This window comes from Rhipicephalus microplus, unplaced genomic scaffold, assembly GCF_043290135.1.
Source record: "Rhipicephalus microplus isolate Deutch F79 unplaced genomic scaffold, USDA_Rmic scaffold_223, whole genome shotgun sequence".
NCBI lineage: Eukaryota > Metazoa > Arthropoda > Arachnida > Ixodida > Ixodidae > Rhipicephalus > Rhipicephalus microplus.
The window spans coordinates 35,001-50,000 of NW_027464794.1; the positions used below are offsets into that span (position 1 = coordinate 35,001).

Sequence of the window (15,000 nt, forward strand, 5' to 3'; positions counted from 1 at the left end):
CGGCTGACGCGGTTTCGTGCCGCCCCGGCAGACGCGGTTTTTTGCGCCGCCCCGGCTGACGCGGTTTTTGCCGCCCCGGCTGACGCAGTTCGGACTTAGCACTTTTTGGCTGAGCCTGGCTGGTGGCCCACTCACTCGATCGCCATGTCTGTTAGCCACAGTTTTCCCGGTGGTGCCGCACCCGGGCTCGCCCCGGCTGACGCAGTTTTCGCGCCGCCCCGGCTGACGCGGTTTCGTGCCGCCCCGGCAGACGCGGTTTTCGCGCCGCCCCGGCTGACGCGGTTTTTGCCGCCCCGGCTGACGCAGTTCGGACTTAGCACTTTTCGGCTGTGCCTGGCTGGCGGCCCACTCACTCGATCGCCATGTCTGTTTGCCACAGTTTTCCCGGTGGTGCCGCACCCGGGCTCGCCCCGGCTGACGCAGTTTTCGCGCCGCCCCGGCTGACGCGGTTTCGTGCCGCCCCGGCAGACGCGGTTTTCGCGCCGCCCCGGCTGACGCGGTTTCGTGCCGCCCCGGCAGACGCGGTTTTTTGCCGCCCCAGCTGACGCAGTTCGGACTTAGCACTTTTTGGCTGAGCCTTGCTGGCGGCCCACTCACTCGATCGCCATGTCTGTTTGCCACAGTTTTCCCGGTGGTGCCGCACCCGGGCTCGCCCCGGCAGACGCGTTTTTTTTTTTCTTTCGCCCCGGCTGACGCAGTTTTCGCGCCGCCCCGGCAGACGCGGTTTTCGCGCCGCCCCGGCAGACGCGGTTTTTTGCGCCGCCCCGGCTGACGCGGTTTTTTGCCGCCCCGGCTGACGCAGTTCGGACTTGGCACTTTTTGGCTGAGCCTGGCTGGCGGCCCACTCACTCGATCGCCATGTCTGTTTGCCACAGTTTTCCCGGTGGTGCCGCACCCGGGCTCGCCCCGGCTGACGCAGTTTTCGCGCCGCCCCGGCTGACGCGGTTTCGTGCCGCCCCGGCAGACGCGGTTTTTTGCGCCGCCCCGGCTGACGCGGTTTTTTGCCGCCCCGGCTGACACGGTTCGGACTTTGCACTTTTCGGCTGTGCCTGGCTGGCGGCCCACTCACTCGATCGCCATGTCTGTTTGCCACAGTTTTCCCGGTGGTGCCGCACCCGGGCTCGCCCCGGCAGACGCGTTTTTTTTTTTTTTTCTTTCGCCCCGGCTGACGCAGTTTTCGCGCCGCCCCGGCTGACGCGGTTTCGTGCCGCCCCGGCAGACGCGGTTTTTTGCGCCGCCCCGGCTGACGTGGTTTTTGCCGCCCCGGCTGACGCAGTTCGGACTTTGCACTTTTTGGCTGAGCCTGGCTGGCGGCCCACTCACTCGATCGCCATGTCTGTTTGCCACAGTTTTCCCGGTGGTGCCGCACCCGGGCTCGCCCCGGCAGACGCGTTTTTTTTTTTTCCTTCGCCCCGGCAGACGTGGTTCCCCCCCCCCCTCCGTCTTTCTTTTTGTTTTTTTTTTTCGCCGCGGCTGAAGTGGATTTTTCGGTGCCTCGACGCCCCGGTAGTCGCGGTTTTTCCGTTTCCGCACGGCCCCGGCTGACGCTGCTCGGTCACAGTCGCCTTTTGTGGTGATTGCAGACTTCTTGAGCGCGGGTGTTTTTTTTTTTTGTTGTTGTTGTTGTTTTATTACGCATTCGCTCCAGCAGACGCTGTTTAGACTTTTTGTTTCCTCTTTTATCCTGCGACGAGGTGACGAGGTTTATTCGGTGCCCCGCCGCCCCGGCTGAAGTGATTTTTCCTGTCCCGTGCCGCCCCGGCTGACGCGGTTGGGACTTCGCGTTTGTTCGGCCGCCACGGGTTTTGGCGCACTCGCTCGGTTGCTTGTTGTTGCCACTTGTTGCGAACCCAGGTTTCTTGAGCGAGCGCGGGCGTTTTTTCTTCCTTTCTTTCTTTGTTCTATGTGTTAGCGAATCGGCCTTTAATATCACACGAGGACTCACAACCAACAATTTTCAGTTTGAAGTGTAAAAAATCTGCAGGTGTTGACGTAACTGACTTGCCCCGTACCCTTGAGTACATCCATGAAGTTCTCGTAGTACTACTAAATCGCATTATTCCAAGTGGAGAAATTCCCATAAACTTGCAAACCTCTACACGAAAATCGGTGCGCGTGATAAAGTTGAAAATTATCGTCCGATATCAAATGTGCCTTCTATAACACAAATTCTAGGAAAAAAAAAAAAAACACTTGTTCGCCGTTTTCTGCGCCGTGACTGGCAGCACTCCGGCGAAGCGAAACGGGGTCGATTCGAGCACGATATCGGCGTCTTTCGACGTGCTCGCCGGCGACCGTCGCACGAGTACGTCGCACGAGCGCGTCTGCCGGGGCGCCGTTTGCGAAGCCGACGCAAAAGTGGGAACCGCCGCTCGGATGATCGCCGCTTTCGGCAGAGTGAGTGTTGGCACTCCGGGGAAGCGAAACAGCGTGAATGCGCCCACGAAATCGGCGTATTTTGAAGTGCCCGCCGGCGACCGTCGCACGAGTACGGTAAACCGCGTCAGCCGGGGCGTAGTTCGGGACGCCGACGAAAAAGTGGGAAGCGCAACTCGGATCTTCGCCGTTTTTGCAGGAGTGAGTGGCGGCCCTCCTGCGAGACCAAGAAGCATCGATTCGTGCACGAATTCGGCGCCTTTCGACGTGATCGCCGGCGACCGTCGCTCGAGTAGGGCAAACCGCGTCTGCCGGGGCGGGCTTCGGGACGCCGATGCGAAAGTGGGAAACGCTGCTCGGATGTTCGCCGTTTTTGGCCGAGTGAGTGCTGGCACACGGGCGAAGCCAAACGGGGCCGATTACGGCACGATATCGGCGTCTTTCGACGTGCCCGCCGGCGACCGTCGCACGAGTACGGTAAACCGCGTCAGCCCGGGCGGAGTTCGGGACGCCGATGCGAAAGTGGAGAACGCCGCTCGGATCTTCGCCGTTTTTGGAGGAGTGAGTGGCGGCACTCCGGAGAAGCCAAGGAGCGCCAATTAGCGCACGATATCGGCGTCTTTCGACGCGCTCGCCGGCGACCGTCGCACGAGTAGGGCAAACCGCGTCTGCCGGGGCGGGGTTTACGACGCCGACGCAAAAGTGGGAACCGCCGCTCGGATGTTGGCCGTTTTTGGCAGAGTGAGTGCTGGCACTCCGGCGACGCGAAAGAGCGCGAATGCGCCCACGAAAGTGGCGTATTTGGACGTGCGTGACGGCGACCGCTGCAGGAGTACGAAAAACCACGTCAGCCGGGGCGAGCGACACACGGCGGTCTGGGTGCTTATCGCTGCTATTATAGGGGCACCCCGGCAGACGCAGAAAAAAAAAAAAAAATTTTCGACCTTCTTTTTTGCTGGTCGAGCTCGGGTAACCCAGGTCGCAATGGGAGCCGCGCACGAAAGCGGCGTCGCGAGACGCGTTCGCGGTCGCTAGTCGCACGAGCTCGGCAACCGCGTCAGCCAGCGCGGAGTTCGGGATGCCGACGGCTAAGTGGGTACCGCTGCTCGGATGTTCGCCGTTTTTGGCCGAGTGAGTGCTGGCACTCCGGTGAAGCCAAGGAGCGCCAATTCGTGCACGATATCGGCGTCTTTCGACGTGCCCGCCGGCCACCGCCGCACGAGTACGGCAAACCGCGTCTGCCGGGGCGGGGTTCGCGACGCGTACGCAATAGTGGGAACCGTCGCTCGGATGTTCGTCGTCTTTGGCCGAGCGAGTGCTGGCACTCCGGCGAAGCGAAACGGGGCCGATTCGGGCACGATATCGGCGTATTTCGACGTGCTCGCCGGCGACCGTCGCACGAGTACGGCAAAGCGCGTCTGCCGGGGCGAGGTTTGCGACGCCGACGAAAAAGTGGGAAGCGCCGCTCGGATCTTCGCCGTTTTTGCAGGAGTGAGTGGCGGCCCTCCTGCGAGACCAAGAAGCATCGACTCGCGCACGATATCGGTGTCTTTCGACGTGCCCGCCGGCCACCGCCGCACGAGTACGGCAAACCGCGTATGCCGGGGCGGGGTTGGCGACGCCGACGCAAAAGTGGGAACCGCCACTAGGATGTTCGCCGTTTTTGGCAGAGTGAGTGCTGGCACTCCGGCGAAGCGAAAGAGCGCGAATGCGCCCACGAAAGTGGCGTGTTTGGACGTGCTTGACGACGACCACCGCAGGAAAACGAAAAACCACGTCAGCCGGGGCGAGCGACCCATGGCGGTCTGGGTGCTTATCGCTGCTATTATAGGGGCACCCCGGCAGACGCAAAAAAAAAAAAAAAAATTTTTTTCGACATTCTTTTTTGCTCGTCGACCTCGGGTGACCCAGGTCGCAGTGGGAGCCGCGCACGAAAGCGGCGTCGCGAGACGGCTTCGCGGTCGCTAGTCGCACGAGCTCGGCAACCGCGTCTGCCGGGGCGGAGTTCGGGACGCCGACGGCTAAGTGGGAACCGCCGCTCGGATGTTCGCCGTTTGTGGCCGAGTGAGTGCTGGCACTCCGGCGAAGCCAAACGGGGCCGATTCCGGCACGATATCGGCGTCTTTCTACGTGCTCGCCGGCGACCGTCGCACGAGTACGGCAAAGTGCGTCTGCCGGGGCGGGGTTTGCGACGCGTACGCAATAGTGAGAACCGTCGCTCGGATGTTCGTCGTCTTTCGCCGAGCCAGTGCTGGCAATCCGGCGAAGCCGAACGGAGCCGATTCGGGCACGATATCGGCGTCTTTCCACGTGCTCGCCGGCGACCGTCGCACGAGTACGGTAAACCGCGTCAGCCGGGGCGGAGTTCGGGACGCCGATGCGAAAGTGGGAAGCGCCGCTCGGATCTTCGCCGTTTTTGGAGGAGTCAGTGGCGGCACTCCGGTGAAGCCAAGGTGCGCCAATTCGCGCACGATATCGGCGTCTTTCGACGTGCCCGCCGGCCACCGTCGCACGAGTACGGCAAACCTCGTCTGCCGGGGCGGGGTTTGCGACGCCGACGCAAAAGTGGGAACCGCCGCTCGGATGTTCGCCGTTTTTGGCAGAGTGAGTGCTGGCACTCCGGCGAAGCGAAAGAGCGCGAATGCGCCCACGAAAGTGGCGTGTTTGGACGTGCTTGACGACGACCACCGCAGGAAAACGAAAAACCACGTCAGCCGGGGCGAGCGACCCATGGCGGTCTGGGTGCTTATCGCTGCTATTATAGGGGCACCCCGGCAGACGCAAAAAAAAAAAAAATTTTTTTCGACATTCTTTTTTGCTCGTCGACCTCGGGTGACCCAGGTCGCAGTGGGAGCCGCGCACGAAAGCGGCGTCGCGAGACGGCTTCGCGGTCGCTAGTCGCACGAGCTCGGCAACCGCGTCTGCCGGGGCGGAGTTCGGGACGCCGACGGCTAAGTGGGAACCGCCGCTCGGATGTTCGCCGTTTGTGGCCGAGTGAGTGCTGGCACTCCGGCGAAGCCAAACGGGGCCGATTCCGGCACGATATCGGCGTCTTTCTACGTGCTCGCCGGCGACCGTCGCACGAGTACGGCAAAGTGCGTCTGCCGGGGCGGGGTTTGCGACGCGTACGCAATAGTGAGAACCGTCGCTCGGATGTTCGTCGTCTTTCGCCGAGCCAGTGCTGGCACTCCGGCGAAGCCGAACGGAGCCGATTCGGGCACGATATCGGCGTCTTTCCACGTGCCCGCCGGCGACCGTCGCACGAGTACGGTAAACCGCGTCAGCCCGGGCGGAGTTCGGGACGCCGATGCGAAAGTGGAGAACGCCGCTCGGATCTTCGCCGTTTTTGGAGGAGTGAGTGGCGGCACTCCGGAGAAGCCAAGGAGCGCCAATTAGCGCACGATATCGGCGTCTTTCGACGCGCTCGCCGGCGACCGTCGCACGAGTAGGGCAAACCGCGTCTGCCGGGGCGGGGTTTACGACGCCGACGCAAAAGTGGGAACCGCCGCTCGGATGTTGGCCGTTTTTGGCAGAGTGAGTGCTGGCACTCCGGCGACGCGAAAGAGCGCGAATGCGCCCACGAAAGTGGCGTATTTGGACGTGCGTGACGGCGACCGCTGCAGGAGTACGAAAAACCACGTCAGCCGGGGCGAGCGACACACGGCGGTCTGGGTGCTTATCGCTGCTATTATAGGGGCACCCCGGCAGACGCAGAAAAAAAAAAAAAAATTTTCGACCTTCTTTTTTGCTGGTCGAGCTCGGGTAACCCAGGTCGCAATGGGAGCCGCGCACGAAAGCGGCGTCGCGAGACGCGTTCGCGGTCGCTAGTCGCACGAGCTCGGCAACCGCGTCAGCCGGCGCGGAGTTCGGGATGCCGACGGCTAAGTGGGTACCGCTGCTCGGATGTTCGCCGTTTTTGGCCGAGTGAGTGCTGGCACTCCGGTGAAGCCAAGGAGCGCCAATTCGTGCACGATATCGGCGTCTTTCGACGTGCCCGCCGGCCACCGCCGCACGAGTACGGCAAACCGCGTCTGCCGGGGCGGGGTTCGCGACGCGTACGCAATAGTGGGAACCGTCGCTCGGATGTTCGTCGTCTTTGGCCGAGCGAGTGCTGGCACTCCGGCGAAGCGAAACGGGGCCGATTCGGGCACGATATCGGCGTATTTCGACGTGCTCGCCGGCGACCGTCGCACGAGTACGGCAAAGCGCGTCTGCCGGGGCGAGGTTTGCGACGCCGACGAAAAAGTGGGAAGCGCCGCTCGGATCTTCGCCGTTTTTGCAGGAGTGAGTGGCGGCCCTCCTGCGAGACCAAGAAGCATCGACTCGCGCACGATATCGGTGTCTTTCGACGTGCCCGCCGGCCACCGCCGCACGAGTACGGCAAACCGCGTATGCCGGGGCGGGGTTGGCGACGCCGACGCAAAAGTGGGAACCGCCACTAGGATGTTCGCCGTTTTTGGCAGAGTGAGTGCTGGCACTCCGGCGAAGCGAAAGAGCGCGAATGCGCCCACGAAAGTGGCGTGTTTGGACGTGCTTGACGACGACCACCGCAGGAAAACGAAAAACCACGTCAGCCGGGGCGAGCGACCCATGGCGGTCTGGGTGCTTATCGCTGCTATTATAGGGGCACCCCGGCAGACGCAAAAAAAAAAAAAAAAATTTTTTTCGACATTCTTTTTTGCTCGTCGACCTCGGGTGACCCAGGTCGCAGTGGGAGCCGCGCACGAAAGCGGCGTCGCGAGACGGCTTCGCGGTCGCTAGTCGCACGAGCTCGGCAACCGCGTCTGCCGGGGCGGAGTTCGGGACGCCGACGGCTAAGTGGGAACCGCCGCTCGGATGTTCGCCGTTTGTGGCCGAGTGAGTGCTGGCACTCCGGCGAAGCCAAACGGGGCCGATTCCGGCACGATATCGGCGTCTTTCTACGTGCTCGCCGGCGACCGTCGCACGAGTACGGCAAAGTGCGTCTGCCGGGGCGGGGTTTGCGACGCGTACGCAATAGTGAGAACCGTCGCTCGGATGTTCGTCGTCTTTCGCCGAGCCAGTGCTGGCAATCCGGCGAAGCCGAACGGAGCCGATTCGGGCACGATATCGGCGTCTTTCCACGTGCTCGCCGGCGACCGTCGCACGAGTACGGTAAACCGCGTCAGCCGGGGCGGAGTTCGGGACGCCGATGCGAAAGTGGGAAGCGCCGCTCGGATCTTCGCCGTTTTTGGAGGAGTCAGTGGCGGCACTCCGGTGAAGCCAAGGTGCGCCAATTCGCGCACGATATCGGCGTCTTTCGACGTGCCCGCCGGCCACCGTCGCACGAGTACGGCAAACCTCGTCTGCCGGGGCGGGGTTTGCGACGCCGACGCAAAAGTGGGAACCGCCGCTCGGATGTTCGCCGTTTTTGGCAGAGTGAGTGCTGGCACTCCGGCGAAGCGAAAGAGCGCGAATGCGCCCACGAAAGTGGCGTGTTTGGACGTGCTTGACGACGACCACCGCAGGAAAACGAAAAACCACGTCAGCCGGGGCGAGCGACCCATGGCGGTCTGGGTGCTTATCGCTGCTATTATAGGGGCACCCCGGCAGACGCAAAAAAAAAAAAAAATTTTTTTCGACATTCTTTTTTGCTCGTCGACCTCGGGTGACCCAGGTCGCAGTGGGAGCCGCGCACGAAAGCGGCGTCGCGAGACGGCTTCGCGGTCGCTAGTCGCACGAGCTCGGCAACCGCGTCTGCCGGGGCGGAGTTCGGGACGCCGACGGCTAAGTGGGAACCGCCGCTCGGATGTTCGCCGTTTGTGGCCGAGTGAGTGCTGGCACTCCGGCGAAGCCAAACGGGGCCGATTCCGGCACGATATCGGCGTCTTTCTACGTGCTCGCCGGCGACCGTCGCACGAGTACGGCAAAGTGCGTCTGCCGGGGCGGGGTTTGCGACGCGTACGCAATAGTGAGAACCGTCGCTCGGATGTTCGTCGTCTTTCGCCGAGCCAGTGCTGGCACTCCGGCGAAGCCGAACGGAGCCGATTCGGGCACGATATCGGCGTCTTTCCACGTGCTCGCCGGCGACCGTCGCACGAGTACGGTAAACCGCGTCAGCCGGGGCGGAGTTCGGGACGCCGATGCGAAAGTGGGAAGCGCCGCTCGGATCTTCGCCGTTTTTGGAGGAGTCAGTGGCGGCACTCCGGTGAAGCCAAGGTGCGCCAATTCGCGCACGATATCGGCGTCTTTCGACGTGCCCGCCGGCCACCGTCGCACGAGTACGGCAAACCTCGTCTGCCGGGGCGGGGTTTGCGACGCCGACGCAAAAGTGGGAACCGCCGCTCGGATGTTCGCCGTTTTTGGCAGAGTGAGTGCTGGCACTCCGGCGAAGCGAAAGAGCGTGAATGCGCCCACGAAAGTAGCGTATTTGGACGTGCTTGACGGCGACCGCCGCAGGAGTACGAAAAACCACGTCAGCCGGGGCGAGCGACCCACGGCGGTCTGGGTGCTTATCGCTGCTATTATAGGGGCACCCCGGCAGACGCAGAAAGAAAAAAAAAATGGGGACATGGCGTGCGTCACCGTGCGGCTTCGCAGCGTTGCCGAAGTCGCCGAGCCCTTCGACTGAGCCGAACGGCGGACAGGGAACGTTGGTCGGCCGTTCTAACCTGTCGGTGCCACGCCGAGACGTCGTTAAGGAAAACCGCGTCGTGGGCCTCTACGACGCCGTCGAGTCGTTGTACGTTTGGTGTCCAGCGTGTCGGCGGCGAGTAGCGGACACGTCGTTCACGACTTCGGTCTTTCGCAGTCGACGCGAACTTGCGGAGAGTCGTGGTGCCTCACGTTTTCGGCAGAAACCGCGGCGGAATTTTCCCGTGCGTGCGCGCACGACCTCGGTGCTGTGCCGTCAGCGTAGTGTTGCACAAACTCGTGGCCTACCCAAGGTGCGGTACGTTTGCGGCCGTATCCTCGGTGGGAATTTCGTGAGTAGGGTCGCAAATTCTACGACCTCGGCGGGTTTGAGAGCGACGTAGACTTGTGGCACGCTCAACATGCCACACGTTTCGGGGCACACCCGCGGTGAAATTTTCTCGAGTACGCTCGTATTAGGGCCCAAGGAGGTCTGGGTACTTATCGCTGCTATTATGTGGGGGTTCTCGTGAGCGGCGTACGCGAAAGCGACCGGGTGTCTGATATGCGGCGGGCTTCGGCCTCGTCAAGCGTGTCCTCGGGTCTGCTCCAGGGGAATCCACGGCAGTCGTCTGCAGCCTCATCCGCTTGATGCGTTAGGGGCTGGTTGTCGGACGGTGCCGTTTTACCACGATATCGAGGTGTGTTCCGTGTCGTCCTCGGGCGATTCAGATGCGAAAGCGCCGAAGACGCGGGCGTGACCCGTCGTCTGGCGGCTTTGCAGTCTCGGCTCCGTTGCTAGTTCCGGCCGGTCCACCGACAGTGCAGCGGGCTTGGGCAACCCGCACGGCGCGACCGAGTCGATGCAACGAAAAAGAGCGAGCATGAACGTGCTTCTTGCCGCACGGCTCCCACTCGTCTTTCGGGAAGGTTGTGCCGTAGCGAGCTCGAACGCCGTCATCTCGGAGTGCAAAATAAGCGTGTTGGGGCGCCTGAAGGTGGCCTCCGCCGCACACAGACTGCGTCCGGCCCGCCGAGGGCGAGGACGGACGCGCAGTCGAACGATTACCTGGTTGATCCTGCCAGTAATCATATGCTTGTCTCAAAGATTAAGCCATGCATGTCTAAGTACATGCCGAAATAAGGCGAAACCGCGAATGGCTCATTAAATCAGTTATGGTTCCTTAGATCGTTTCTTCCTACTTGGATAACTGTGGCAATTCTAGAGCTAATACATGCAGTGAGCCTGGAGCCCTTTGGGTAACGGGTGCTTTTATTAGACCAAGATCGATCGGGTTTCGGCCCGTATTGTGTGGTGACTCTGGATAACTTTGTGCTGATCGCATGGCCACGAGCCGGCGACGTTTCTTTCAAGTGTCTGCCTTATCAACTTTCGATGGTAGGTTACTTGCTTACCATGGTTGTTACGGGTAACGGAGAATCAGGGTTCGATTCCGGAGAGGGAGCCTGAGAAACGGCTACCACATCCAAGGAAGGCAGCAGGCGCGCAAATTACCCACTCCCGGCACGGGGAGGTAGTGACGAAAAATAACAATACGGGACTCTTTTGAGGCCCCGTAATTGAAATGAGTACACTCTAAATCCTTTAACGAGGATCAATTGGAGGGCAAGTCTGGTGCCAGCAGCCGCGGTAATTCCAGCTCCAATAGCGTATACTAAAGCTGCTGCGGTTAAAAAGCTCGTAGTTGGATCTCAGTTCCAGACGAGCAGTGCATCTACCCGATGCGACGGCTCGGACTGAACATCATGCCGGTTCTTTCTTGGTGCACTTCATTGTGTGCCTCGAGATGGCCGGTGCTTTTACTTTGAAAAAATTAGAGTGCTCAACGCAGGCGAGTCGCCTGAATAAACTTGCATGGAATAATAGAACAAGACCTCGTTTCTGTTCTGTTGGTTTTTGGAATACGAGGTAATGATTAAGAGGGACGGACGGGGGCATTCGTATTGCGGCGCTAGAGGTGAAATTCTTGGACCGTCGCAAGACGAACTACTGCGAAAGCATTTGCCAAGAATGTTTTCATTGATCAAGAACGAAAGTCAGAGGTTCGAAGGCGATCAGATACCGCCCTAGTTCTGACCATAAACGATGCCAACCAGCGATCCGCCTGAGTTACTCAAATGACTCGGCGGGCAGCTTCCGGGAAACCAAAGTATTTGGGTTCCGGGGGAAGTATGGTTGCAAAGCTGAAACTTAAAGGAATTGACGGAAGGGCACCACCAGGAGTGGAGCCTGCGGCTTAATTTGACTCAACACGGGAAAACTTACCCGGCCCGGACACTGGGAGGATTGACAGATTGAGAGCTCTTTCTTGATTCGGTGGATGGTGGTGCATGGCCGTTCTTAGTTGGTGGAGCGATTTGTCTGGTTAATTCCGATAACGAACGAGACTCTAGCCTATTAAATAGGTGCGGGGTTCCCAGCACCTTACAACCTTCTTAGAGGGACAAGCGGCTCCTAGCCGCACGAAACAGAGCAATAACAGGTCTGTGATGCCCTTAGATGTCCGGGGCCGCACGCGCGCTACACTGAAGGAAGCAGCGTGTCTTTATCCCTGTCTGAAAAGACTGGGTAACCCGTGGAACTTCTTTCGTGATTGGGATAGGGGCTTGCAATTGTTCCCCTTGAACGAGGAATTCCCAGTAAGCGCGAGTCATAAGCTCGCGTTGATTACGTCCCTGCCCTTTGTACACACCGCCCGTCGCTACTACCGATTGAATGATTTAGTGAGGTCTTCGGACCGATGTCCGGCGCGGCCTTTCGGTTGCGCCGGTCTGTTGGAAAGATGACCAAACTTGATCATTTAGAGGAAGTAAAAGTCGTAACAAGGTTTCCGTAGGTGAACCTGCGGAAGGATCATTAACGGATTGTGAAGGGTGAGCGCCTCAGCTGCGTCTGCGCCCGACACTTTCTGCCGCTGACCCCGTTTGGACGCGGGGTCGGCTTTTCCCCACGGGGCTGCCTGAATGTGGAGCGGCACCCCGTGACAAATTGTTGCGCCCAGCGGACGCCAACACCGCGACCTTGGACGGTCGGCCAGGTGGCGGACGCGGGTACAAACGGCGCAACGCACTCATAGGTCGGCTTTCGACCCGCCACTGCACCGTGGCTCGAAGCGCTCGAAATGCGCGACCCGACCGCTGCGGGACCGCCTAGTACTGTAAACAGGAGCGGCGGAGCGCGAACGGCGAGTCGTGGTTACGTCGGTAGAAGGCGAGGCTGCGCGTTCCCGAAACGCCAGCCGAGTGCCCTCCCGACCGTTCGAGCGTGCAAGAACGAGACCCGACAATCGCGCGGCGACTGCCAAGTACGAGAGGAACGGCACAAGCGTCGGCGGTCGGTCAAGGAACTGGCGATGTGACGGGTCCGCTGTGCACCAGTGCATACCGTCCCGCCGTCCGCGGCAAGCGCCTCCGCGTCCTCGGGTGACGGAGGCTGCCGGTCGGTTCTTGCAGGCGAGGGATCTCGCTGGCACCGGTTCGCGTTGACGCGCGGCCGGTCATGGCACGGCGATGCGACGGCCGAGGTGCGCAGTACTCGATGGAGGAACCGCACGCTCCGATGACCGTCCCGCCCTCCGCGGCGTATGCGTACCGACCGTAATGGTTGCAGCAGCGCCGGCCGGCTTTTGAATTCGCCACACGAAACACGGTGCGAGATCGCGGTTAGGGGAGCGTCGACGTTGCCAGGCGTTTTGCTTGCTGCCGAGGGAAAGGCGGCACGGCCACGTCGCGCTCGTCGCGATTAGCGGGTCTGCGCGCTTTGGGAAGGTGCCGCAACGACTTGCCGAAAGAGGAAGCACGGAAGAACGAGGGACTTGGACGTCCCGACAATTGAACGCACTTGCGGCCAGGCCCTTGCTGGCTTCGTTCTTCCGCCTCGAGTAGGCTCGTACGCGGCTCCGGCGCCGAAAGTGGTCCTTGGCACCGACTTCGGTGGACGTGGGAAGTGCCGCGCAAGTACGGCGCGCCTGGCTCCACCTGTTGGCTAAAGTAGGCAGCCGGATCGGCATTTTGGTGTGCGGTGGCAAACCGTGGATGCGAAAAAAGCTTGTGCGATTTCGTGGAACAAAAAGCGGGGGTCCCCCTTTTTATGCGGAGGAGACCGACCCGCCCGCCGTGGTGAACCGCGACGCCACGGTAAAAACGGGAGAGGCTTGTCGATGGGACCGTGCATCCCGCGCTCCACGGAGGCCGGGAGGCGGCCGCCCGAGGAAATGTGTAGCCGTCGAGGCCCGCATCTGCGTGCACTCTTATCCAAATGGGTGTACCGCAGGCATTTTCTGGTTAGGCGGGCCAATGAGAGCGAGCACACAACGATACCTACGGGTCCGGCTTGGAGAACCGGCTTCGACGCCTCCCGAGTATTTATAGAGGGGTGGACCACGAAAGCACTCGCAAGTAGCGGAAGCGAAACGCCGTCCGAAACACACCGTTTGCTCGATTTGCGGCAGCCGAAAAAGGCGCGGCAGAGTTTTGGAGTCCAAGCGTGCGCTGAAAAGCGCCCTTCTTGGCCACTGTTTGGCCGAGTGCCAGAAACGTTTGGTTTTGACTGTACGGAATTGAACAAACACTTTTTCACGACTCTAAGCGGTGGATCACTCGGTTCTCGGGTCGATGAAGAACGCAGCCAGCTGCGAGACTTGGTGTGAATTGCAGGACACACTGAGCACTGATTCTTTGAACGCACATTGCGGCCTTGGGTCTTCCCTTGGCTTCGTCTGTCTGAGGGTCGGATCACATATCAAGAGAGCCTTCGGCGCACAAGGGAACGTGAGCCGTCGACTCGTTTTGACCGCGTCGGCAACACGGACAGCACGCTGAACACCTCACAGCGAGCGCCAACAGCGGCCACTCAAGGGCGAGACGGTGGCGACCGTCGTGCCAGAGCCCAACCGAAACGGGGGCGACCGACTGCATTGAGGATGTGGCACCTCGTTGAGACCGCCGCAGGACTTCGAGTCGGAAGGAAGCCTGCAGGGAAAGTGCGGTCGAGGTTGCGTACTCCTCTCTGCGACCGGGCGCGCAAGAGCTGCGAGAGCCACGGACGCGCAACTTTAACGCACGGTAAACACGAGGAGCGAAAGCCGGCCAGCAAAGCTTCTCCAGCCGTGCGCAAAGTGCGCGAGATCGCAGCCTTGCGTTGCGCTTGTTGCCCTCGAAGTAAGCAGGGTGTCCCGTAGACCGGGCGCTCGAACACGCTGCGGGGCCGTGCCTCCTCCAGGCTTTGCCGCGCGAACAGGGAACGTTCGCGCGCAAAGCGCAGGGAGGTGAGGAGGCTGCGCCCGACGTTTGCGGTTCGCTGCGTACGCGGTTGATGCGGAGAGCACGGCGCGACGACTTGCCGCGAAGCGGAAAAAGTCTCCCGCACGAGTTGGCGAAACGTTGGCGAAGCTTAAGGCGTTCTCGTCGTAGTCCGCCGTCGGTCTAAGTGCTTCGCAGTTCCCGTCCCGTTCAAAAAACTGGGCCACTCCAGTTGGGGCGGGGGCGACGCTACACGAGACGATGCCTCTCGCCAGGCTGCGTGGCTGCCCTTGCGGCGGCGGCGACTGGCCTCGGCGGTGTTTGGGCTTTCGACACGGTCGTTTATCACGCAACTGCTCGGACGACGCACGCGCGCAGCGGAATGCCGCTTGCCAGCCTTGTGAAGATGTGACCCTGTACAGGGTTGCGGGCGCACTTGGTAGGGCGTCGTACTCGGTTCGCGATGGGTTTACGAACGTGTCCCGTCACTTCCACGTCACACCGGTTGTGCGCCGCACGCGTGCAGCGGGGAAGCCGATTGCCAGCCTTGTGAAGAAGTGGCCCTGTACAGGGTTGCGGGCGCACTTGGTAGGGCGAGCGCACGCGGTCGTGCAGGAAGTTGATGGAAGCGAATGTATCCGCTGTCGACCTCAGATCAGGCGAGACAACCCGCTGAATTTAAGCATATCACTAAGCGGAGGAAAAGAAACCAACAGGGATTCCCCGAGTAGCTGCGAGCGAAACGGGACCGAGCCCAGCACCGAATCCCCC

At 61.1% G+C, this 15,000-nt stretch overlaps 3 non-coding genes across 3 annotated transcripts in view; all 3 read left to right on the forward strand.

Annotated features, from left to right (window-relative positions):
- The first annotated feature begins 10,033 nt into the window (after positions 1-10,033).
- On the forward strand, positions 10,034-11,848 carry LOC142792484 (small subunit ribosomal RNA). Its single transcript, XR_012890959.1, has one exon. It is a non-coding gene; the product is annotated as a small subunit ribosomal RNA (ribosomal RNA).
- A 1,719-nt stretch (positions 11,849-13,567) lies between these two features.
- On the forward strand, positions 13,568-13,720 carry LOC142792485 (5.8S ribosomal RNA). Its single transcript, XR_012890960.1, has one exon. It is a non-coding gene; the product is annotated as a 5.8S ribosomal RNA (ribosomal RNA).
- Positions 13,721-14,874: 1,154 nt separating this feature from the next.
- Positions 14,875-15,000, forward strand: part of LOC142792497 (large subunit ribosomal RNA) — a 3,958-nt gene continuing 3,832 nt past the window's right edge. Inside the window, exon 1 of the ribosomal RNA XR_012890972.1 lies at positions 14,875-15,000. This exon is cut by the window's right edge and continues 3,832 nt beyond it. This is a non-coding gene — a ribosomal RNA (large subunit ribosomal RNA).